At 51.2% G+C, this 22,700-nt stretch overlaps 2 long non-coding RNA genes across 5 annotated transcripts in view; one reads left to right on the top strand and one right to left on the bottom strand.

Moving 5' to 3' along the window:
• Positions 1 to 422: 422 nt before the first annotated feature.
• Positions 423 to 5,679, bottom strand: LOC147578280 (uncharacterized). Of its 2 annotated transcripts, none has more exons than XR_015255030.1 (3): positions 5,187 to 5,679; positions 1,052 to 1,182; positions 423 to 676 (listed from the first exon to the last, which is right to left on the bottom strand). It is a non-coding gene; the product is annotated as an uncharacterized LOC147578280 (long non-coding RNA). The 2 variants fall into 2 exon arrangements; XR_015255029.1 differs by lacking the exon at positions 5,187 to 5,679 and adding an exon at positions 4,812 to 5,181.
• Positions 5,680 to 8,827: 3,148 nt separating this feature from the next.
• Positions 8,828 to 22,700, top strand: part of LOC147578279 (uncharacterized) — a 93,696-nt gene continuing 79,823 nt past the window's right edge. For all 3 annotated transcript variants that reach the window (XR_015255026.1, XR_015255025.1, XR_015255024.1), the window contains exons 1-2: positions 8,828 to 9,037; positions 9,638 to 9,747. This is a non-coding gene — a long non-coding RNA (uncharacterized LOC147578279). The remainder of the gene's footprint in view (positions 9,038 to 9,637; positions 9,748 to 22,700) is intronic.

Here is a 22,700-nt window from a genome sequence, read left to right as displayed (position 1 = left end):
GTGAGGTCTCTCTCTCCCTCCCTCTCTCTCTCTCTCTCTTACACACACACACACACACACACACACACACACACACACACATACACACACACACAGTTTTGAGGAAGAGGAGCAGAGGGACCAAGCTGGCCCAGAGAAACCAGTCAGTACTCTAAAAAGTCAGACTCAGGATATTGCAACACCTCCTCTCGCCCCCATCACCCCTGCCCGTCTCGAGTTCAGGCCTGCTGCCTGGGGTGGTACAGTCATTTCCATAGCAACCAACTGTTCTGTCTCAGAGACATGACTCTGACTCCAGGTGGGTTACGAATAGAAGGCACACACGAAACTGCTACGCGACAGAGATCTCGTTGCCCAGCAAGCGCCCCTGCTAATAAAGAAAAGGTACAGACTGGAAGATAAATGGAACAGGGACGAGCAAGGACTACATTTGGCATGAGGCACCGGCTGTTTGCTGAACACAACAGTAGCCATCTAGTACGTTCGACAAGAATGATGCCGGCAAGCACAGCCAGGACAGCCTCCGTTAGCCAGCAGGCTGAGGGCCATCGCAGGGACGAGCATGCACAATGCTGGGTTCGTAGCTGGAAAGGGGATGCCTTCGACGTGTCCTCTCTATCTTGCACATAGTCCAGATGCTTGCTGCACGGCGGCACCTCACAGGATCCCAGCTCTCCTGCGTGTGCAGGCGTGTGTGCGTGAATTCTCTCAAGGAGGACTCATCCACACTCCTTAGGAGTTAGTAACCCAAGCCCAAGCCTTACTAATTAGAAACAACTGGAGGAAGAGTAAGTCTGAGTTACCAGGTATCTCAGGAGAGAAGCATCATATTGTTCTGAAGGCGTGACCGACACAGCGCCTTTGTCAGGCAGTCAGGCCAGCCTGAGTCTGCTCTTTACAGCCCTGCATGACCGAGGGCAAGCCCCTTGCCTGTCCTGGTCCTCATCTCGTAGAGGAGGCGGACAGACTTCATGACCTCCAGATGCAATGCTTCCTCTAGTCCTTGTTCTCAAGTTCTGTCTAGTGCAGAGGCTGGCTCTCAGTGACTCACCTGCAAACGTCAGGTTGATTGGATGTGCTGAGTGTTTTCATAGAGTGGAATCAAGACCATGTGCTCATCTGCCATTCGTCTCTGCCTTCAGTTAACATCGATTACTATGTGGCAGTCACAGGGCCAGGCATCTGGAATCAAGGTAAGAAGTGATGGTGGCTTGGGGCCCTCCCAGCTGCCTGGGGAGACGAGCAGGCCATGCTCAGACCCATGGGGTGCAGGCTGGCATCCACCTGCGGACAAGCACACCCAGGTCTGGGGGAAGGTGGCTCTGGAGGCACCTGCAGAGCTTTCTCCACACCCTGGGCGTGGCGGGAGGCAGCCTTGGGGAGGAAGGCAAGCTGCCTAGAGGGGCCGTGCTGGGGAGACCCCCAAATGACCCAGAGACCGCAGGGCGGCAAGATGGATGAAGTCGAGAGCAAACAGGCCATGCCAATGTGGGTGCCCTGACATCTTCGTTCTTCTCAAAGAAGTGGAAACAGACCACTCAGAGAGGAAAGGCAGTAAGTTAAGGGAAAAGAGTGAGATCTGGGCAGATGTGTCCCTCCAGGAAATTCGAGGTGTTGCAGGTGGCCAACAGAGTTAGGCCATCATCACTAAGGCCCTGGGGAGGTGCTGGGAGTGAGGACCCAGACTTGGGAAAAGATTAAGGGAACAGGTAAGGCTGCCAGAAGGCCTCCTGGGCACAGCAGGCAGGGTGTTCTCTCCCCTGCCAGCACTGACAGAGGGGTGGCTGAAGGCATGAATTTAGTGCAGGGCAATGGTTGTCTCCCTTGAAACCCACAGAAAGATGGGGGGAGCATTACAGAGTGAGGTGCAATGGCGAGCCTTGACCAGGGAGAGAGAGCAACCACCCGTCTGAGTTTTCCACGCTTCTCTACTAAAAAGAATCAGAGACTCACAGAGCTGTTCCCTGAAAATCCATCAGCTAATCATTCAGTACGTGTTCACCAGCTAGTGCTTGGTATTATTTGTTATGTGAAGCATTCTTGGGGCTCGAGACGTCGTCGTCCGTGCCCTCGAGTTACTGTACCGCTGGAAGTTTACATGTGCACCTGCGAGTCTGTGTGGCCTAAGCTATATTCTGTGAGGGCTAAGCAAGGGCACAGAAAGAGTCACGCGAGAGAAAAAGGGATCTCCTGGGATTGCCTGCTTAGGAAGTCTTCACAGGAAAATGGCTATTGCGAAGGCGTTGAAGGGTGTCTAGATGGAGAGAACGAAGTGAGAGCACAGGATGTGTTTAGGGAGGCTGGGGAGAGACCAAGCTTGCAGAAGCATCCTGCCACCAGCTGCCACCAGGTGGCGCTGGTCTCAGAGGGAGGGGCGCCAGCGTGGGAAGGGGGACATTTGCTGACGTTGGACGTACACTTCAGGTTTGAGACCTGGGTGATAGCTGGCTGGGCCTGGCCAAACTCCTTAAATTCCACGTGCCTAAGTTTCCTCTTCTGTAAATTGGGAAAGGGAATAATATTTATCTCCAAGTCGGGAGACCGGAACTGACACCGACAGTGGGCAAAGCACCCAGTACTTAGTGGGTCTCAGGAATGCTGGTCCCTTCCCCTCCTGGCCTGTAGAGAAGGCCGAATTTGAGACTGAAGGGGAGTAAATATTCCAGAAGTCCTCCGACTGCCCTTGCAGGGGTAAATACACAGATTGATCAGTGGGGAAAAAATGTTCTCTTGCAGCCTGTGGGGTGAGTTGACCATGCATGCTTGTCTCCGGATGTTTGACTTCCTGAATGTTCCCCGAACAATGCCATCTCTGTCATGGCACCGCTGGCAAGCAGTCCCATGAGAGCCAGGTTCTTGTCACATGTCCTTTTCCTGGAGTGAGTCACTAGAGAATTGGACTGTCGTTGTAACCTTCATCAGCTCAGGGAGGTGAAATGGGTGGGAATGAACACAAACACAGTACAACTTGGTGCTTAATGTTCCTTTCCATCAACATTTTGCCCCGGGGCCTTAACCTTGCCACTCAAAAAAAAAAAAAAAAAAAAAAAAAAGGCAGGGTCACATAATGAAGGAGATAAACTGAGTGACCCCCTTGTAATCCACAAACAAAGGGCCTTTCAGTAGCCCGAGGTCCGAAGTCTTATCTATTGCAATAAAACCTGGCCAGTTCCACACTGGAGGGAGAGTGGGTGATCCCAGTGAGACATGTCAGCCCCAGCACAAGATCAGAAGAGGCATGTTGATACTTCCCCAAGGGAAAAAGGTGACAACGAACAGAGACGGGGACAATCGAAATAACTGCTGGGATGACGTCTAGAATTTAAACTTTGAAAATCGAATGAAGGTCTTTCCCTGTTTGGCTGTATAAACATAAAATCATTTCAAGATGGCAAGCTTAAAGCAAACACACAAATCTACGTGTAACCTCCATGACCCTCGTGTTTCCCCAAACGCGATGTGAGCTTGGGAGCGATGGTGTGTTTAACCCGCGCCGCTCGCGGGGCGGGGCAGGAAAACAGCAGGCTGGGAGTCAGGACAGTCTCCGTGCCACCCTCCACTCTGGCCATGTGACCTTGGGCAGACCCTCCCCCCCTCCCCTTGCTTGTCTGGGACTGAGGTTCCTCAGCCGAATGAACGATGGATGGTTTGTCTAGATAATTTAAAGTTTCCTTTAAACACCCTCCCCCCACCCACCCAAAGGCTTTGGTTTTCATGGCTACTCATACTTTGAGCTTTAACAAAAAAAGGAAAGGGGCCTGGCCTCTATCCTTACCAGTCCCATGTATCACCCCACAAACACAAGCCCAGTAGGGCAGAAGGGGCTCCTCCTTCATGGAAGCTCTGGACCTACATTTGTATATTGCAGCGGAGCCCAAATGTTTGCTCCCAGGGTGGGGGTCAACGGTCACCCGGCTTTCTGACTTGCTGAGGGCTCACAGATCATCCCGTGAGCTGTTCAAATTCACACCCGGCTCCCGTGGGACACTAGCTCAACTCTGCAAGTCAGTCTACAAACATCAGTGTCGCTGCCATAGCAGGTGCTAATGCTAGTCGCTGTCGGGGGAACCAAGATGAGCAAAGCAAGCACGGCCCCGACCCCGCGGAAGGTGACATCCTAGCAGGTGCTTGTGTCCAAGCCCAACGGAAGCACACAGCACTGTGACAACACTTGAGGAGTGGTGGGGGTGGGTGGTGATAAGAGCAGTCCCAGCTGGGGTCAGGCTTCCTGGAGGAGGAAGACTCTGACCTGAGATCTACAAGAGGGGCAGGACGGGGACCGCCTGAGGCCGGAAGAGCATGCCAACTGATGCAAGTGCGCGAGTAAACACAGTGGCCGAGGAGCACAAGTCCTACTCAGGAGTAGCAAACAGCCCTGTCTTGCTGGAGCTTCAAGCATACGAGGGAGATGAGCTTAGACGCCCAGGCAAAGGCCGATTCATAGAAAGTCTGCAGAACGCCAAGGAATTTGAACTTTGGGACGGGACATGGGACATCATGGGCATTCTTGAGCAGGGATGTGTCTTGGTGAGACTTGTACCCGGGAGAGGAATCTGCCAGCGGAATGGACTGAAAGGGGAGCCAGATGGGGGCAGAAGGAACGAGGGGATTATTTTGATAACCCGGATCGGTGGGTGTAGCCATCTGAGCTGCAGTGAGAGACCAGGGTTGGAAAGGAGGGAGATTGTGGAAAGGTGCCGTAGAGGCAAGGAGTGGGACTCTGTGCCTGATGGGATGTGGGGGTCAAAGTCACACTGAGGCAGAGAGAATGCTGCAGGGGAAATCCAGCCACCTGCCCAGCCTGGACCCACGTGACAGATCATCCCGGGGGCGTGGAGGGTCAGCCCAAAGTGCCCGGAGGTCAAGAAGCGAATAGCTTCAGGAAGGCGACTACGGTGGCAGTGACTGTGGGCTCTCCCTCCGCTGTTTTACCAACAGCGCCCCTCATTTTCAGCCAGACGCATGCCTCCTACCCCCACTCTGAACAAAGACGCTCTCTAACACTCTTAGCCCTAATAATCCGTTAGTCGTGCATCACATGACTTCATCTGGTTAGTCAACTTGTAATCAGAAGTGTCAGACTCTTGGGAAATAGTTTTCCTGCTGGTTAGAAGGCAATACGACTTTAAGAGGATTTAGGTCTTGTAGTTACAATCAGATTTGAGTCCTGCCTTTTCTGTACTTACATAGTGGATATCTTTTGTGCGTAAGTCCGACTTATTTATTTTGTAACTGGAAGTTTGTACCTCCTAATCCCCATATTCGGGTATGGGGATCATCCACCTACTGGACACCTTAGCCGGCCAGGAACTCCTCTCCAGAACACCTTTGGCTTCTGCGGGTGTCTACCGCTGACATCCTTAACGCTTGTGCATTCGGGGAGCCACCGTATGACTCTCTGTGTTCTAGGGGATACTTTGTTCGTTGTACTGATCGCAGGGGACAGGCACACGTGAGGAGCCCAGAGGAAGCTCAGGTCAAAGCGTAGCTGCTGGGGAGGACAGAGGAGCCAATCCCCGCCTCCCAGCCCTGGGAAGGGCACCTAAAGGTGAAACTGGTCTTAGGAGGAAGATAGGAAGATCAGCTCCGTCCCTGCTGAGGTTGTGGGGTTCTAATCAATAACTGGTCGCGGTTAACATAGATGGAGCGCTTCCTCTGTGCGGGGCAACGCTCTAAGATTTAAATTTTTTTTTTTCAACGTATTTTATTTATTTTTGGGACAGAGAGAGACAGAGCATGAACGGGGGAGGGGCAGAGAGAGAGGGAGACACAGAATCAGAAACAGGCTCCAGGCTCCGAGCCATCAGCCCAGAGCCTAACGCGGGGCTCGAACTCACGGAACGCGAGATCGTGACCTGGCTGAAGTCGGACGCTTAACCGACTGCGCCACCCAGGCGCCCCAAGATTTAAATGCATCGCCTGACGATTCCATTGGAGACAGATGTTACTATTAACCGCACCTGCAGACAGGGAAACTGGGCATTGAGATGTGAGGCTCGTGGTCACACGGTTTAGCGAGCCCAAGAGCTGTCGCCAGAACCCAGCTGTTTCTGACGCAGGGCCCTTGACCTGGGGTATCGGCTGTTCTAGGGGGGTTAAAAAAACTTCTTCCCCACAAACTCCCTTTTCCAGGAATGTATCTCTTCTCGGTGACATCGATTCCATCCTTCGTGGTTTGTCTGAGAAAATCCCTGCTCGCAGGCCACCTTCGCCGTCCCGGGTTACCGTATTTGGAGTTAGAGAGGGGTTTTCCGCGGGGAGCGGTGGGATGGAGAGACCTCTAATTTGTAACATTTGCCAAATGTCCGTGGTGAAAATGCTCCCACCGTGACCGATCTGAAGCTGTCACTGCAGCTTGTAGGAGCCCTGAATATGTGGGGCACCTGGGTGGCTCAGTCAGTTAAGCGTCCGACTTCGGCTCAGGTCACGATCTCACGGTCCCTGGGTTCGAGCCCCGCGTCGGGCTCTGGGCTGATGGAGCCTGGAGCCTGCTTCCGATTCTGTGTCTCCCTGTCTCTCTGCCCCTCCCCTGTTCATGCTCTGTCTCAAAAATAAATAAACGTTAAAAAAATTAAAAAAAAAAAAAAAGAGCCCTGAAAATGTAATAATCGGCTCTCATCAGTCGGTTCCAGCCCAGCACTGGGGCCCGGAGGATTGCATTAGAGCTAAAAGGGTCCTCCTGCTAGCTGGGCATTTGAGGAACACAGGTGGCATCAAGGGCAGGCCCTGGAAACTTCTGGTGCTCTTCCAGGTGGGCCTTTGAGGGGGTCCCCACCTGCTCCCCACTAGAGGTCTGGCCCAGGGCGCTCTGGGAGGCAGGGCTGGGGCCTGTGCTGGGGCGGGTCCGGGGGCTCACCAGTCACTCTGGGTCCCGAGGCCCCGCCCACCCCTCACCACCTGAAAACAGCTCCTGCGGCCAGCAGGTGGCAGCACGCTCGCGTTCAACACCCGCGGCTGAGCAAAGTGAGGGGCCTTTGTTCTGGGCCAGAGGCGGTGTCACGAAGAGAAAGGCCCAGAGGGGCAAGCTAATCGGCCTGTCCTTAGCTGACCCGCGCCTACAGAGCCAGTGGACGAGCTCCCGCAGCTTGATCTAATGAAAGCAACCTTAGCAAACAAGAGACAGCCGTCCCAGCTCCTGCCCGCCCGCCCATCCTTAGGGCTTAGGCCCGGCCTGGGGCGGCACCGCGCAAACAGTGGGAGTTCTAAGTGGCTTACCTGGGATCATCCTGGCTACAGCAATGAGAGACCCAGGTCCTGGGAACCCCCGGTCCTGGGAGCCATCCACTATCCTCCTAGTCGGAGTGGCCTCCTGGCACACAGTAGGCGCTTTCTGTGTGGATGCTGCTGATGGCGGTGCTGAAGGAGGGGGTTGGGGGGGGGGGGGGCAAGCACAAGTCACGTGGGATCACGGGCCTGACCAAATCCAACAGGCAGGATTGGATTTCATTCATTTGCCAAACGTGCTCCTTTTGTTTTTTGTCGCAGGTAAGGGCCAGAATATGTAAGGGGGAAACTCGGGAGCAGTCCACCTTCTCCCCCTCACTTTCCATCTTCGACCTCCCTCCCACTCTCCTGCCGTCACACCCGCCACCTCCGCCACCTGTCTGCACAACCTTGCAGTCCGGGGCCCTCCCGGAGTCCCACAGCAGAGAACTCCATGTTCCCGGGCAGGGTGGGGCTGCTTATGGGGAAAGGTGGCAGGGGTGGTGAAGAGGCAGGCCAGAGGAGGGGTGAGGCGGATGGGAGCCTCTTCAGAGCCACCAGCAGGGCGGAAGCTGTCCAGAGGATCCCTCAGCCTGTGTTCGCTTCTCCTCCCGTAGCGCAAGCCCCATTGCGACGTGGCTTGCCTGCTTATGTCACTGTCCCATCCTTGGAAGTTTCCCTTCTTGGCCAAGGGCTTAGCTCAGAAGAGTCAGGCTCAGCAAACACTCACCTGCAATGTGGCTTGAATCAGGGAGAGATCTTTGCTTAAACCAATATAAGCAATTTGCAAACTCTCTTCCCTGCTCTGGACTTTGGGAAGAAGAGCAGACCTCTCCCTGTGGCTCCTAAGTTCTGCACAGGTGGGTTGTCACTGACTCCACAACATTATCCTGTGCTGTCGTGCCCAGCACTTACTGTGGTGCTCACCCTGGCCTTGTCCAGCCTGTAGAGACGCCATGTTCTTTCTTGCCTCCGAGTCTCCACTTGGCCCTCCCCTCTGTGTGGGTGAGAATAGTAGTGGGCTCTGGCTCAGGGGGGCTGGCCCCAGAAGCCATGTGAGAGGGTCAGGTTGAATCTTTGCCCCTCTGAAGGATGAGAAGGAATCATATCATCCACTGGAGAGCAGGTGTGGACATAAGAACACTTTCAATGTGGCAGGAATCAACTCTTCTCTGGTCATCCTGTTAGGAAGGAGTTGTTGGTGCTTAGAAATATAGACCTCTCGGGGTGCCTGGGTGGCTCAGTCAGTTGAGCCTCAGCTCAGGTCATGATCTCACCGCTCGTGCGTTTGAGCCCCGCGTCGGGCTCTGTGCTGACAGCTCGGAGCCTGGGGCCTGCTTCGGATTCTGTGTCTCCCTCTCTCTCTGCCCCTCCCCCGCTCACACTCTGTCTCTCAAACATAAATAGACATTAAACAAATTTTTTAAAAATTAAAAAAAAAAAGAAATATAGACCTCTCACGAGCTTTGTGTCTCAGATTCTTGAATAACTCACCACTCCTCATGTTACAATCCATCACTTAGTGAGCTCGTATTTACATTCCATTAGTCACAAATTAATGCAGGCATAGCCCTCTTCTAGGTAAAAATTGACCATGCAGGTGAAATCCTGCTGACTCCCGCCTTCCAGCCAACATTTGGATGTCCTGGAGCCTACATTAACCCTATGATCTCAGTAGAGGGTCTTAGCACTTGGTGGTTTATATGCGTGGGCGCTATCTTCCACCTTAAGGAACAAAGACCAGGAGTCTGGGCTACTTGTAGCCACCAGATAATGGTCCATGAATATGGAGTTTATTGAAGAAATGCTGGGTTTGTGACATGGAGTTTCCCAGGTAAACCAAATCCTAGATAGAAGGCACAGCAACTCTGCTTGTGAAGACACGGGTATCTCCAAAGCTCCAAAGCTTTGAGGGATAGGGAATCTTTCCTGGCATCAGAGAAGGGCCTCGACCCCATCACCAGGGCTAGAGGAATCTTAACAGTTCCATAGAGACGCGGCTGTCAGCTCTTCACCGACCCTTTGTTGAGCTGTGAAACGACTCTCGCGGAAGCTGGTGTGCCTTGCCCCTCTGTGAGCGGTCACCTTCGGGATCTTGAAGGTGGGCCAACCCCTTGGGTTTAAACCACCTTTGTTCTTTTCAAAGAGCCCATGTCGGCGATTGTGTCCTCCCTAGGTTAGTTCCAGCCACCTTCCCCTTATTCTTCTGTGTGGCGGAAGCCAAGCAGCTGGGAACTGTCCCGAACTGGGGCCTCAAGGCAGTTTTAGGTATGTTGGGGCATGACTATCTTTGCCCCCATCAGTTATCTAGAGGTGTGAACTCTTAGGTTGCCCATGGAAGGAATCCAAGGCTGGGAAGTGAAGGTGTGGACATGGGGACGGGAAAAATGGAGGGCAAGGCTGCAAGTTACCTGTGTCCTGTTTGTTTTTCTAGGCAATTTTAGTTCTGCTTCTTCATGCCTGTGCCTGAAGAGCCCCCTGGACTGCCTCTCCCCCACTCAGCATGCCTTTTTCACCTCCTTGGCCACGGCCACTTGCTCCGAGGTAAGACGCCCCACCCTCCCCAGAACACAGAGTTCTGTCCCAGAGTCTGGGAGGCAGATGGTGGGTGTGGAGGGAGGAGGGGCCAGGACAGTCAGAGCCGCAAGTGAGGAGGAAAAAGAAAGGGACTGTTTTAGTGTTTCTCCCTGACTCCCACCTGTTGTCAAAGAGCCAAGGTGGCAGGTTTTTGAAATCAAAAGAAATGACATGTTGCTCACTGGATTTGGTGATCTTCCGCAATCCCTCCTTGACTCGGCCCCCTGCTTCAATACCACCACCACCTGCCATAACGTTCATGGGGTGCCAGTGGGTGCCGGGCTCTGGGCCAGGCACAACGGTTGGGAGTTTATGTCGTATTGGGATGGACAGTCAAGGAAACAGCCAAAGGCTACGGAGGGTGGCAGAAATATAAAAGCTCCCTTCCGAGAATTGGAAACATCATATACATATATATTTTTTGAACACTGGCTTACCTTCCTTTTTAAAGGAGCCCCAGCTGCCCGTTCCACAATGGACCCAGGCATTCTCAGCACTTAAAGTGGGAAAGGAGGGGTCTGGAGACTGTGCTGATTCTGTTGACAGGTGATGGTCCCATTGTATCATCTTGCCTGTCCACTTGGGTCCCCACGGGTGAAGGACAGCAGGCCAAAGAGCTTGCCCCATAAGACCTCTTTCCTTAAGGAAACACAGTCTGTGGTCTCAAGACCCTTATGTGGGTGGACACTTCGGACACCCTAGTGAGCCCCTGATATGGCAGTTCCTATAGAGGCCATGTTGGAGTCAAGGCTACTTACCAGTGGTCTTAATGTGGACAAAGAATTGAAGAATTATCAGTTACTATTACACACAAGAATACAATCATAACTTTGCATCCATATCATGGAATACTAGTCAATAATAAAAGGAACTAACTATAGATACGGGCACCCAGTTGGATGAGTCTCAAGGCAATTATGCTGAGCAGAAAAAAAAAGAATCTCAAAAGGTCACATACCATATGATTTCACTTATGTAACATTATTGAAATGAAAAAATTACGGAGATGAAGAGTAGTCTTGTGGTCGCCAGGAGTTAGAGGTTGGTGGGAAGAGAGCAGCTGTGGCTCTAAAGGGGTAGCACAAAGGAGCCCTGTGGACAGTGAAGGACTCTGAACACAGCGGTGGCTATGCAGGAGAGAAAATTGCGCAGAACTGCACACACACACACACACACACACACACACACACACAGACGCGTGCTTGTAAAACTGGTAAAGTCTAAGTCTGAATTCACTCTGGATTGCACCAGGGTCCATTTCCTGCTTTTGATCTTGTGCTATAGCCATACGGGCGTTACCATTGCAAAGGCTGGGTTAAGGGTCCGTGGGACTTCCCTGTACATTTGGCGAGAGCGGGGGTAAAACACAGGTAACAAAATTTATACTTCAAACTACTTTTGTGTAGTTACGGGGGGCCGTGGCATTAAATGCATTCACGTCGTCGTCCAACCACCCCTCAGATCCATTTCCAGATCTTTCCATACTGAAATTCCATGTCCATCAAACGGTAACTCCCCACACGCCCAGTGCCAGAGCCAGTGACAACCATCCTTCTACCGTGTGTCTCTATGAGTTGCCCAGTCTAGGTTCCTCGTGTAAATAGTGTCGTACGACATTTCTTCTTTTGTGTTTGGCTTGTTCACTTAGCCTAATGTCTTCAAGGCTCATCCATGTTGTAGTACTTAGCAGAATTTCCTTCCTTTTAAAGGCTGGGCCATATTCTATTGTACGCGTGTACTACATTTCGTTTCTCCAATCATTCGTCAATAGAGGATTGGGTTGTGTCTACCTTTTGGCTACTGTGATCGTAGCATATGTGTATGTTTTGCGACTTTCTTTGAATTTATAGTTATCTCAACATAAAACGTTAAAAAGTGTAATCGGAAATAAAATCTGTGAATTCGCTAATTCCTTGCTCGGCTGAGTGTGCAAAGCAGCGTTTACTGTTCAACTTTGAACTATTTTCCCATTACAGAGGTAGCTTAACTTTTGTAGGGCGTATAGACCCTGATTTCCCCCCTCTGCTTTTAGGGAAAGAACAACAATACGTGACGGTTCACAGGACCGTGCATGGGAGCCTATAACCCTGAATCACTCTGGCCCGTAGCACTGTTGACAGATGTAGATCAAGAAACGGGAAAGAAAATGTCTAGCCTTGTTGAAACTGACAGATGATTCCAGTAAAGGCAATGACGTTTACATAAAGCCAGATTTCAATTCTACAGAATATGAAATCATTATGCTACGACCTGATACAAATACTCACCAGGAGAGGGGGAAACTTGGCTCTGGAGGACTCATTTGTGTTCCAAGTGTTTTCCCCATTGGTGGTTTGGCCAACATCCCTCGGTCCATCTGTGTGCTGGTCTAGAGGACTCAGAGGATGTCCGCGCACAGAGTGGACAGCACTTCCTACGGAGGTGACCGGATGCCCTGGAGTGGGCGAGGGGACCCCACAAATCTAGGCCCCTGGGAAGCTGCACTGGGCCTAAGGGTGGGCTGAGAGGATTGCATTCTTTTAGGGCAAGACAGGCTCAGCAGAGGGGTGCACATGGCTGCTGCCATTAATGGTCATCTCCCCGAAGCTGTTTCTGGAAGGCCTCCCATTGCAGAGGGGGGCTGATAGAAGTGACACAGTCCCAGCTGCTGACATGCCGTCATCTGAACACAGGGTCATTTTTTTTTTTTTTTTTTTTTTTTATGAAGGTCTAGGGGCTTAGTGAACTCCCTGACACTGTTTGCCAAATTTCTCTTTGTGCACGTTTTTTCTCCGGAGAAAGCTCGTCTCTTTCCTCCAATCTGCAAGGGTCCGTAACCCCCATAACATAAGCAGAAGCTTCTGCTAATAACTGCTTCCGGGAGACCTCACCTTAGGGACTGACTCATCCATCTTCTCCCTAATGTGGCCCAGGGGGCAGGAGAAGACCCCTCAGTGTGCTTTGACCTGTTGGGTTGATCCAACACAGCCCCCATTTTCTCTCTGTCCTTTTCTTCTGTTTCTTCCCACTTCCTTTCCTGCTTTGTGTCCTCTCTTCCCATCCCACTTTTCCTCTTCCCCCCTCCTATGCTGGCTCTCGTGTCATTTTCTTGTTTGCCTCTCCCGTGGTATTGATTTGACATATTAATCATTACAATGACAGATAAAAATTCCACTGTGCTTCATTAATCCAGAGGAAAATACCATGTCAGTGGGTGAGTGCTGTGGGGCGCACTCACACGTTCCTCCGGGGGTCCAGGATAGTGGAAATTTCTCAGTTTCCATTTGTACGAAAACAGGAGGCCATTGTGGGAGGCCACGGTGAGCCCGGTGGGGGCTGGGCTGGGGGAGGGTGAGAATGTGGGTGGGCTGGCTCCGATCGTGATCACATTAGTCACCCATCACGGACCCTGACAGACCTTGGGCTATTCAAGGACTCCAGCTGTAGAGGCTGAATTGTAAAACCCTATGAGGGTTGCCAAGACCAGAGCAGTGTGACTTTAATAAGGTTAAAGTTGGGCATTTTTACAGCTTTTATTCTGATAAGGTTCTTACTCACACGAGGGGGAACTAGAGAGGGTCTGTCCACACCTAGCCGGTCAGGGCTGGGGATGTGGTCAGGCACGGCCTCGTGTCCAGGCCCCTGAGGGTGTCTTTGGTTGTGCTGGGTCCAGGGTTCCAGGCACGAGTTCTACCCTGCTCCCCAGAAACCCGTTCACCCACGTCTAGACTCTGGGACTGATAGGCAAAGTGAATCCAGGTATCGATTTCCAGGAAGAGTCCTTGAAACCAGCTGAGTTTATTAGAGAGAAGTGAATGCCCTGACATGGTAGTTACATTCCCAGCGTACTGCTGAATTCCAATGCCTTTGTTAATATCCTCTGGCCTAGGATACTCTACTGTCCATCTGGATCTGTCCATCCCTCAAATGGCCTTTCCTACCTTCGTCCTCCCGTCCTGACCCGGGGAGGGATTTATCACTCCCAGGGCACTTAGACCATCCTTCTACAGCAGCGCCGACCCCCGGGTAATGAGTTCTTTGTGAATGTGATCTCACCCCATCAGACCGGGAGCCCTCCATGTAGGGTCCTCCTGGGTCTGTGCTCCTTGAGTGGTCGGTAGGTACACTGTCATCACCCACAAATGTTAAAGGAAGGAGGGATGATTTAGCAGGAGGCTCATCCCCTCTCCTGGGAAGACGGCTGAAATCCCACGTCTTCCGTTCGGCGATCATCTGCGCTCACGAAGAACGGTAAAAAGTATGATTTCTAAACAGGTCACTAGTTTCTTGGAGGAGGTCCACGCATCCACAGCGTCTGCCTGGGTCGTATGCCCATTCGTGTAAGTTTCGAATGCATCAGATGGCCTTGTCTGTGTCCGTTATGTTGTGACGTGGAATCATTTACAAAGATCTTCCCTCAGATGGGACGAGTCAAGTGAACGACACTGATTACGTCCCCATCCTGTGTCAGGGCTGGCACTAGGCCCTGCAGAAACGCAGAGTCAAGAAGTCCCTGTTGCATGGAGCAAGGTCGAGTTGTCAAAGAAATGTGGTGAGTGCACACGAAGTCCTTGTTTGTGTGCCAGCCGTGAACCGCCGTGTGGGGATGCAAAGATACAGGCACAGCCTGGTCCCGTGAGCAGCTAAGCCATCCGTGGCTGGATGGGCTCTCAAAATGCACCTGAATATTTTCTGGGTGACCGACCCCCAGACTGCAAGTCTGTGGGAGCGGAAGAGAGGAACACAGCGCAGGGAAGGGAAGACACCAATGGGAAGGAGGACCTAACGCCTTCCTGAGGCTTGTAGTCCAATGGGCCCCAAATGCCACCTTGTTTTGAGAGTAGAGCTGGAGTTTTCCCTCTGGGTCCGAGACGGATGGGAACTCTTGGGGCCTCTGTGGAGCTGATCCTCCAGCTAGGCCCTGGGAACCCCCTTTCAGGGCTGCTTGGATGAGGGGTACCCAAGCCTGGGGCTCCCGGGGCTACTCTGGCCCAGAGTGGGCCCTGCTTCTGGCATAGTCTTGCATCAGGATCAGGCCGGAGCTAGGCTTAGCTGCACAGCAGGAAGGAGGACTAGGGGGTGGCGGCTCCCAGGGAGGCCATGTCAGGCATGGGAGGAATCACCCACAGGCTCGGTCCTTCAGGCCACAGCACGTGAGCTGGTGATACGGTGGCCAAGGAGCAGTGGAGCGGGGGGCGCAAGGTGGCATCTGGGAGCTGCCCTCCCATGGTGCTCTCAGGATGTCGTCGGGTAGCCGAAGCCACCAGTGGGACTGACTCCTGGGTCTGCCCAGGAGCCTGGGCGAAGGGGCAATTACAGAGGGTCTGAGGAGGTACGGCCCCCCACACGGAGAAGAATCGGGCTGGTGGACAAATGTGTTCCCTTGATCCTCAGCCCTTGCCACCGGGGGAAAGACGTGTCCTTGGAAATGCCAGTCCTGGCCCCCTGCGTCTCCGTCAGCTGGCCCAAAGGAGCAATTCCCCTTTGCCCCTGGCCACCCCTTGCTTGTGAATGAGGAGTGTGACTCACACCAGCCGGGAAGGCAGCGCAGTTAGGTGAGGCTAATTCAAATGCCCGGCAGACACAAATAACACGCTTTCCTATGAATAGGCTCCCCAGCTGTTCTGCGGGAGGCCGGCCGGTTCTTATCCAAAGTACATTTGTTCTTATTTATGAGCCGCATCAGGCACCACTGGCCGCCTACCTTTGGCCCCTCAAGGCCAGCTTCGTGTTCTTTGTTCCCTAAAGTCTCACCCAAGTGAAATATTAACCGCTGGTGGGACAGGAGGGCCCGGGAGCCACCGAAGGCAGGGCTGGTGAAGGATACCTAGAGGGGGTGTTGTTCACTGACCTGGAATTTTCCATTCCTCTGAGGCTCGCATGACCAGGGCAGTGTTTTCTTTAAGCCACACAACGATGGGTGTCAGGGTGCCATATGTTAAAATAACTGGACGGTGGGTGACCACAGCTGTTTACAGCACCATGGGCCCCGATGATACTAATCTTAGCGATTACAGGGGTGGCAGAATTATTAGGCCTGAAAGCCAGGAGAGCCGGGGCTTGGCCACGGCTCAGCTTCTAGAACGTCCCGGGGACCCATGGGAAGCCACTAGCTGTCTCGGGGCTTCTGTTTCCTCAGCTGTACAGGAGGGGCTGGGTGAGAACACAAAGGTTCTTCCCGGCTGGGACATTTTCCCCTCTGGTTGCGGATACCCATAAACTCCATTTATAGGGAGTTGTACTAACTGTCCCTCTTTATCACCCAAGAGGAGTCATTAGGGCCCGCCCTCTGCTACCTTTGCTTTTCTTCCTTCCCTTCTCTCCACCTGCCTCACTGCGCATTAGCCACATCCCCTTTATCTCACCTCCTTTATCTTGATCTTAGAGCTGAGGACATCCCTCTCAAAGCCGGAAGGCAAGTTAATCACATGACTGTTGAGTCAAGTGGACCCTCATTTACCATCTCCTACCGCTGCGGCTTCCTAACTATGTGATCTCGGCCAAATTATTTGCTTTCTCTGCTTATCAACTTCCTCATCCATCAAAAAGGAATCATACCAGGGTTTTCATAAGAATTACACAATGTGCCTCGTACACGAAGGCTTCGTAAAGATGAGCCATTATACAATTATAATCTGAAAGTTACACACACAGAAAACTCATTCCTCTTCCCGAAGAACTTTTCCTTTAGTCTCTGTTTCTGTTCGCAGGCATAATGGACTTTGGGTTTGATGTCACCTTGACTTTTCTCCTCACTTGTTCTGTGCGGTATCTCTGGAAGCCTTCCTTTCAGCTGCCCTGGGGTATGACATTTTTGGAGAGAAGGCCGGAAGGTCCAGGGCAAAGCAAGGGCTCAGCCCTTGGCTGAGATGGGGGCTACTATCTTTGGGAATTGCAAGAAGGTTTACTCATTCCCATACTTTTCTTGGCAGGGGGCAGGAGTGGGGAGGGGATTAGTTTGAATCATGGTTGATTGGCCAAGATTCCCTGAAAGTGGATGTGGACCTCATTGGTTGAGCTCAAATGGACCAAACTACACTTTCTTGATTTTGCTCTTGACCTCTTACTGTCCAGAATCTGCCCTGGTACAGGTTCACGTTCCCTGGACACTGCAGGTTGTCATGGGGATCTTTCAGGGTGACATTAGCCTGAAAAGTGCAGGGGAGGTGGGGACTTCCCCATAGCCCATGTTATGCTTTGGGAAAAGTTCTATAATTGCTTCTTCTGGAGGATACAGAAGATGTGGGCACAGAGCCTAGTGGAATGCGAGCTGAGTTTTAGTTTTTACTTGGGCCAAGAGCCTTTGTGCAGGACCCAAACTACCCAACTTAAGTGGCAACCCTGGCGGTCACCCAGCAGATTCCAAGTTCCGTGAAGGCATGGTTCACAGCTCTCTCATCAGGGAAGCCTCGGTGCCCAGCAAAAGGCCTGGCACAGTGTAGATACTCACTAGGTGTTGTGGAGCGTTGAATGAATTAATGAGTGACAGGTGACATCTACTTAGGGATGGCTTGTGTAATTGGTGCCCAAGAGCTTTGATGGCAACAGAGAGGGATAGTTAAGAGGATGTGCTTTGGAGTCAGACAAAACTGTTTGGATTTTGCCCCTCCCCCTTAATTGATACATGATCTTGACTTCCCTGGATCTTGCCTTCTCCATCTTTAAAGCAGGGGCATATGAGCACCTGCCCCGTTCGTGTTGTGGTGTGGATTATCTGGCATGACTTCTGTAAAGCGCCTGTATCAGCATTTGACAACAGGTTGTGTTGTAACGGATGACCCCTGGAGAGCACTGAGGGTGGGCATTCCCCGCCTCCCTAATCCGAGTTGCTTTAGCGTTGCCATACCATGGAATCTTTCCAGTCGTTCTCACTGGGGATCTCAGATATGGATTGAGGTGGCTTGTGGTCACAATGATTGGTTCGGTCCTGGCACCCACCCCCACACACTTACCGAGGCCTCAGAACCCATCAGGCACTCAAGCATTTTGTACTTCAGTTTCCCAGAAAAGGCACGACTTCTATTGGTTAGATTACAAGTATCTTCAACAATTTACTGCTTCCCATTACTGTACCCCCAGTGGCTCTTTTCTTGGTCTTGGAGATCTGCCATCATCACTGAGCTGATCTCATGCTATCAGCAAAGGCAAGGAAAACAATGGCCTCTCTGCAGGACTTTGCCCTCCCACAAGCTCCCAGGACCACATAGCCTGCATGCTGGGGTGGAAAACTAATGTCCCTGGCTTCTGAGGATGTTCCGCTGAGAAATATAATACACACACATACTCACTGGTGTTGTGTCTGTGTTTTGAAAGCGCACAGCAGTCTGTCGCAGAGACCGTATTGGTACATTTCATCCTTCAGCAGCCTTGCAAGCGGGAATTTGTAAATGGCTCTGCAGAGGGGCTGGAAAAAAGTTGCCGGATAAATTCACGCTAGAGGGAAAAAGTGGGAGAGTTTTCGATCGGCGGCTGCATGTGTGTCTGCAGGGACCTAAAGAATCTCTTGACCTTTTTAAATCTAAAAGTTTGCTATTTGACAACATCAGTTGGCCCATGCTAATTGATCAAACCATCCAGGGATTTCCTGGAGGAGGGTGTCGGGGGTTGGAGGTTGTCGAGGGGAGAGTTCATGGAACAATGGAGTGAACACGGGACTGAGGGTCAAAACGCTTAGGTTTAAATCTCTGTTCTGTCCCTGATCGGTTATGGGACTGATGGATGTCACTTCATCTGTGAGTGCCTCTGTCTGTCATATGAGAGCAGCACAGGGATGTGTGGAAATCATCAGAGGTTTTGGGTTGGAGCGTGTGCCCAGCACGTGGTGGGTGGGAAGCCACGAGAGATGGAACAATACAGCCCATATTCTTACTCTACAACCAACCACTTAATGGGGTCCGGGGGACACTGTGAGGGAAGGAAACAGACGAGAGATCTGTAGACGATTTGGAGCCTTTTTCCACGGGGCGGGGGGGGGGGGGAGGGGGAGCTGTCTTGATGATTCAGCAAATGAGCCTCTGTTTTCCTGCCCAGACGACAGATGCACAGCAGACAGGTACTTACAAACGTCTTCTATTAAAAGTAAGCCAGTTGTGAGAGGAAGGGAGGGGAGAGGTAGACAGAGCAGAGTGCCGAGAACACACAACTTGAGTGTGGATGTAGAGGTGAGACAGTGTGAAGGGGAGAGAGCGAGCTGGCAGAGAAGAACAGTAATGCCCAGACCTGCTGGAGGGGAGAGAGGAGGACCTGTAGAGGCAGGAGCACAGGGGGAGTGGGGGAGGGGAGGGGAGCAGGGGGGCACCTCGAGGATTGGCAGTTTAAGCTCCGGCAGAGGGAGTCTGCGTATCGCCTGCCACAGGGATACTGGAGGACAGACCCCAGGACGCCTCTGGCAAGGAGGGTAGACACAACATTTAAGGAAAAGGGGCAAAAAAAAAAAAAAAAAAAAAGCCTCAGTAATTAAAATGAATGCTATCCTAATGCCCCGGCGCATCACGATCACTCTCAGTCTATAGCTTATGTCAGGGATCGTTCGTGAGGTCTTACATCCTGCGGCTTTGCACAAATGTATAATGACACGTATCCACCCTTGCAGTATCACACAGACTAGCTTCACTGTCCTAAAAACCCCTCTGTGTTCCACCACTGATCTTTTTATTGTCTCTATGGCATCGCCTTTTCCAGAATGTCGTATAATTGGCATCACATAGTATGCAGCCTCTTCAGATCGGTTCTTTCACGCAATAATGTGCATCTCAGTTTCCTCCGTGGCCTCTCATGGCTTGGCAGCCCCTTCCCTTTTTAGTGCTGCGTGACATTCCACTGTCTGGATGAGCCACGGTTCCTGCTAGGTTTTACCCCTGCCGCCGAGCAGCTTTGAATGGAAACTTTCTGACTCATTCCACGTTTCTGATAGACTCTACCCCTAGTAGCTCCAAAATAAATTGGTCTTTTTTTTTTTTTAATCTTTATTTATTTTTGAGAGACGGAACATGAGCGGAAGAGGGCAGAGAGAGAGGGAGACACAGAATCCGAAGCAGGCTCCAGGCTCCGAGCTGTCAGCACAGAGCCCGACGCGGGGCTCAAACTCACGGACCACGAGATCATGACCTGAGCCGAAGTCGGCTGCTTAACTGACTGAGCCACCCAGGCGCCCCAAAATAAATTGGTCTTTAGCGGGGTGGGGTGATGCTGTTTGTGATTCCAGGTGATTCCCTGATAGTTCCCTTATTAGAGAGTAAACATACACAGCATGCAAGGGCAGTTTGCACCCCTCAGGAATAGGCGTGCTTGGGTAAGAGGTGCGTCATAAATGCCTGGGCAGGCACGATTTTATACATTAGAATGTGGACTTGTGCCTAATTGTCTGCAAATGGTTTCCTCTGTGTATGTTCAGCTCCCTACCCCTTCCTCAACTAGATCCTGAAGGTTAGAAGTCTTCATTCATTTGTGCATTCAGCAAACATCTACTGAGTTCCTCCTATGTGGCAGGCATTTGCTTGTTCAGGGACACAGGGGTAACTGACCCAGCGCTCGCAGCCTGAAGCGGAGACCTGTGAAGGACGATGGGCACGAGCGGAGAGGATGTGCACAGGATGCCGCCGTGCACCGAGGTGCGCTCTCTAACATGGCCCGGTTTGGTGACGGTTGGAGACCTGTGGACGCTAGAACGTAGCTAACGGGGGAGGGGAGGAAAATGTTTCAGGCAGAGTGGAGTATTCGTATAAAACAGTGACTCCCTGGTGCCCTCCGTGAGGGCCAGGCCCTCAGCACGCTCCCTGCGGGCCACCCCGAATCGATCTACAATCCACCTAAGAGCAATGGGCCCGCTACGCGCATACAGCTTCCTGGCAAGGGCCATTTGGTCTTGGCTGACTGGATGCCCCTTGTGTGTACAAGCAAATGCCTGCCACATAGGAGGAACTCAGTAGATGTTTGCTGAATGCACCCCCTGCCCATCCCCCTTATTGCATTCATGCTCCCTGAGGTGTGTGTTTCCCCTGCCACGCCATTGACTTCATGAAGCAGGGCTGGGTCTGTCTTGTCCACTGTGGTAGCTCCGTAACCAGTCATGTGTGTGGTTCACTGTAAGTGCTCAACAAAATATTTATGCTATGAATGAATGAATGAGTCATGGCGGTAAAGAACAGGATGTTCAAAGACTCGCAAGTCCCTCAGCACCTGGATTCTCTTATATTGCTTCTATACTCTTTTAGTATTATCTAATGTGTAGACTTTGAATATGGCTAGTATCCAATAAAGACTTTAATTAATTTATTTATTTAAATGACTTTTTTTAATGTGTATTTATTTTTGAGAGAGAACGTGAGCAGGGGAAGGGCAGAGAGAGAGAGAGAGAGAGACAGAATCTGAAGCAGGCTCCAGGCTCTGAGCTGTCAGCACAGAGCCCGATGTGGGGCTCGAACCCACAAATTGTGAGATCGTGATCTGAACTGAAGTTGGGCGCTTAGCCAACTGAGCCACTTAGTCGCCCCTGATAAATTCTTTTAATTAATTACGATCCATTGACTGATAGTAGCCTGGGAAAATTACACCCATGGCCTAGGCCTTATCCTGGCCCCCTTGCCTCCTTCTCCGATAATGGCGTCTATATAGCAAATCATTCACTGTGGGCTGAACCCTTGAGGCTAATAATGTATTCTTTACAACATGAGAAACTGCCACTGCCTTTTATTTTAACTTTCAAAATAAAACTTAGAGGAATGATGAACTATTCTACAATTGTGCACAATATCAACACAGTGAGTAAACAGTAAGTTAAAAATACCCTCCTTGAATATGTCCTGTTCCTTCCAAACAGCAATGTTGAATGGTGAATAACTTAATGAAGGAAACATATTATTTATTAATCAGCAACATTCAAAGACTATATATTTGATAATATAACAGTATGGAAAAGTGTGATCTTAAGGTAGAGGTAGTGAAAGAATCCTTCGTGTTAAGCTCTGGGTCTTGTCTTTCCTTTTTATAAATCCCTAGACAAGTGACTTATTCTCTCTGAGCATTTCCTCATCTGGAAAATGAAAACAGTAATGCCTGGCCTACTTACCACACCAAGCTGTGGTGAAGATGAGATGAAATCATGGGAGTTAGGATATTTTGTGAAACACAATGTGCCGTACAAATACAAAGAAATATTATTATTAACGGGAGCAATATACTTATGAAAGTAGAGATAGGAAAGAGTAACCCTACAGGATACAAAAGTGCTAGATTTCTAGGAATGTGCAGGTGGCAGTGAAATCTACCCTCCACAACCCTCAGCCCTTGACCTAGAACCCTAAGAGCAGTGAAAAGGAAGAGCCTTCTGGAAGTTAAACTGGCCAAATCTCTCTGATGGATACGCTTGGCCATCTGCACTTGTAAACCAAAACAATGTGAGTATTTGACTGATGGGTTTGGCAACACTCAAACTCTCATCAAGATGGTCTTGAGGGGCGCCTGGGTGGCTCAGTTGGTTAAGCGTCTGACTTCGGCTCGGGTCACCATCTCACGGTTTGTGAGTTCGAGCCTCGCGTCGGGCTCTGTGCTGACGGCTTGGACCCTGGAGCCTGTTTCAGATTCTGTGTCTCCCTCTCTCTCTCTGCCCCTCCCAGGCTCATGAGATGTCTCTCTCTGTCTCAAAAATAAGTAAACATTAAAAAAATAGAAAATAAAAGATGGTCTTGACGTAACCTCAGGAAGATAGGCCCGAGTGTGATTGCAAATTGGGAAGGAAGAACTTACTGGTTTATTATTCACTTTGTCATACCAACGGTGGTCTATAAGGGATTCCCAACACAATCACCTGGGGATCGTGCATGTGTGGGTGTGGTTGCTAGAATGTGCATTCTGGGGTCCATACCCCTGGAACTGTGAAACAGGATCACTGGCAATGAGGTCAGAGAACCTGTACTTTTAATACATACCCCCAGGTTCCAGAA

Source organism: Puma concolor, chromosome C1, assembly GCF_028749965.1.
Source record: "Puma concolor isolate L17-30 chromosome C1, mPumCon1.1.hap2, whole genome shotgun sequence".
Classification (NCBI taxonomy): domain Eukaryota; kingdom Metazoa; phylum Chordata; class Mammalia; order Carnivora; family Felidae; genus Puma; species Puma concolor.
This window is presented reverse-complemented; position numbering and strand designations above follow the sequence as displayed.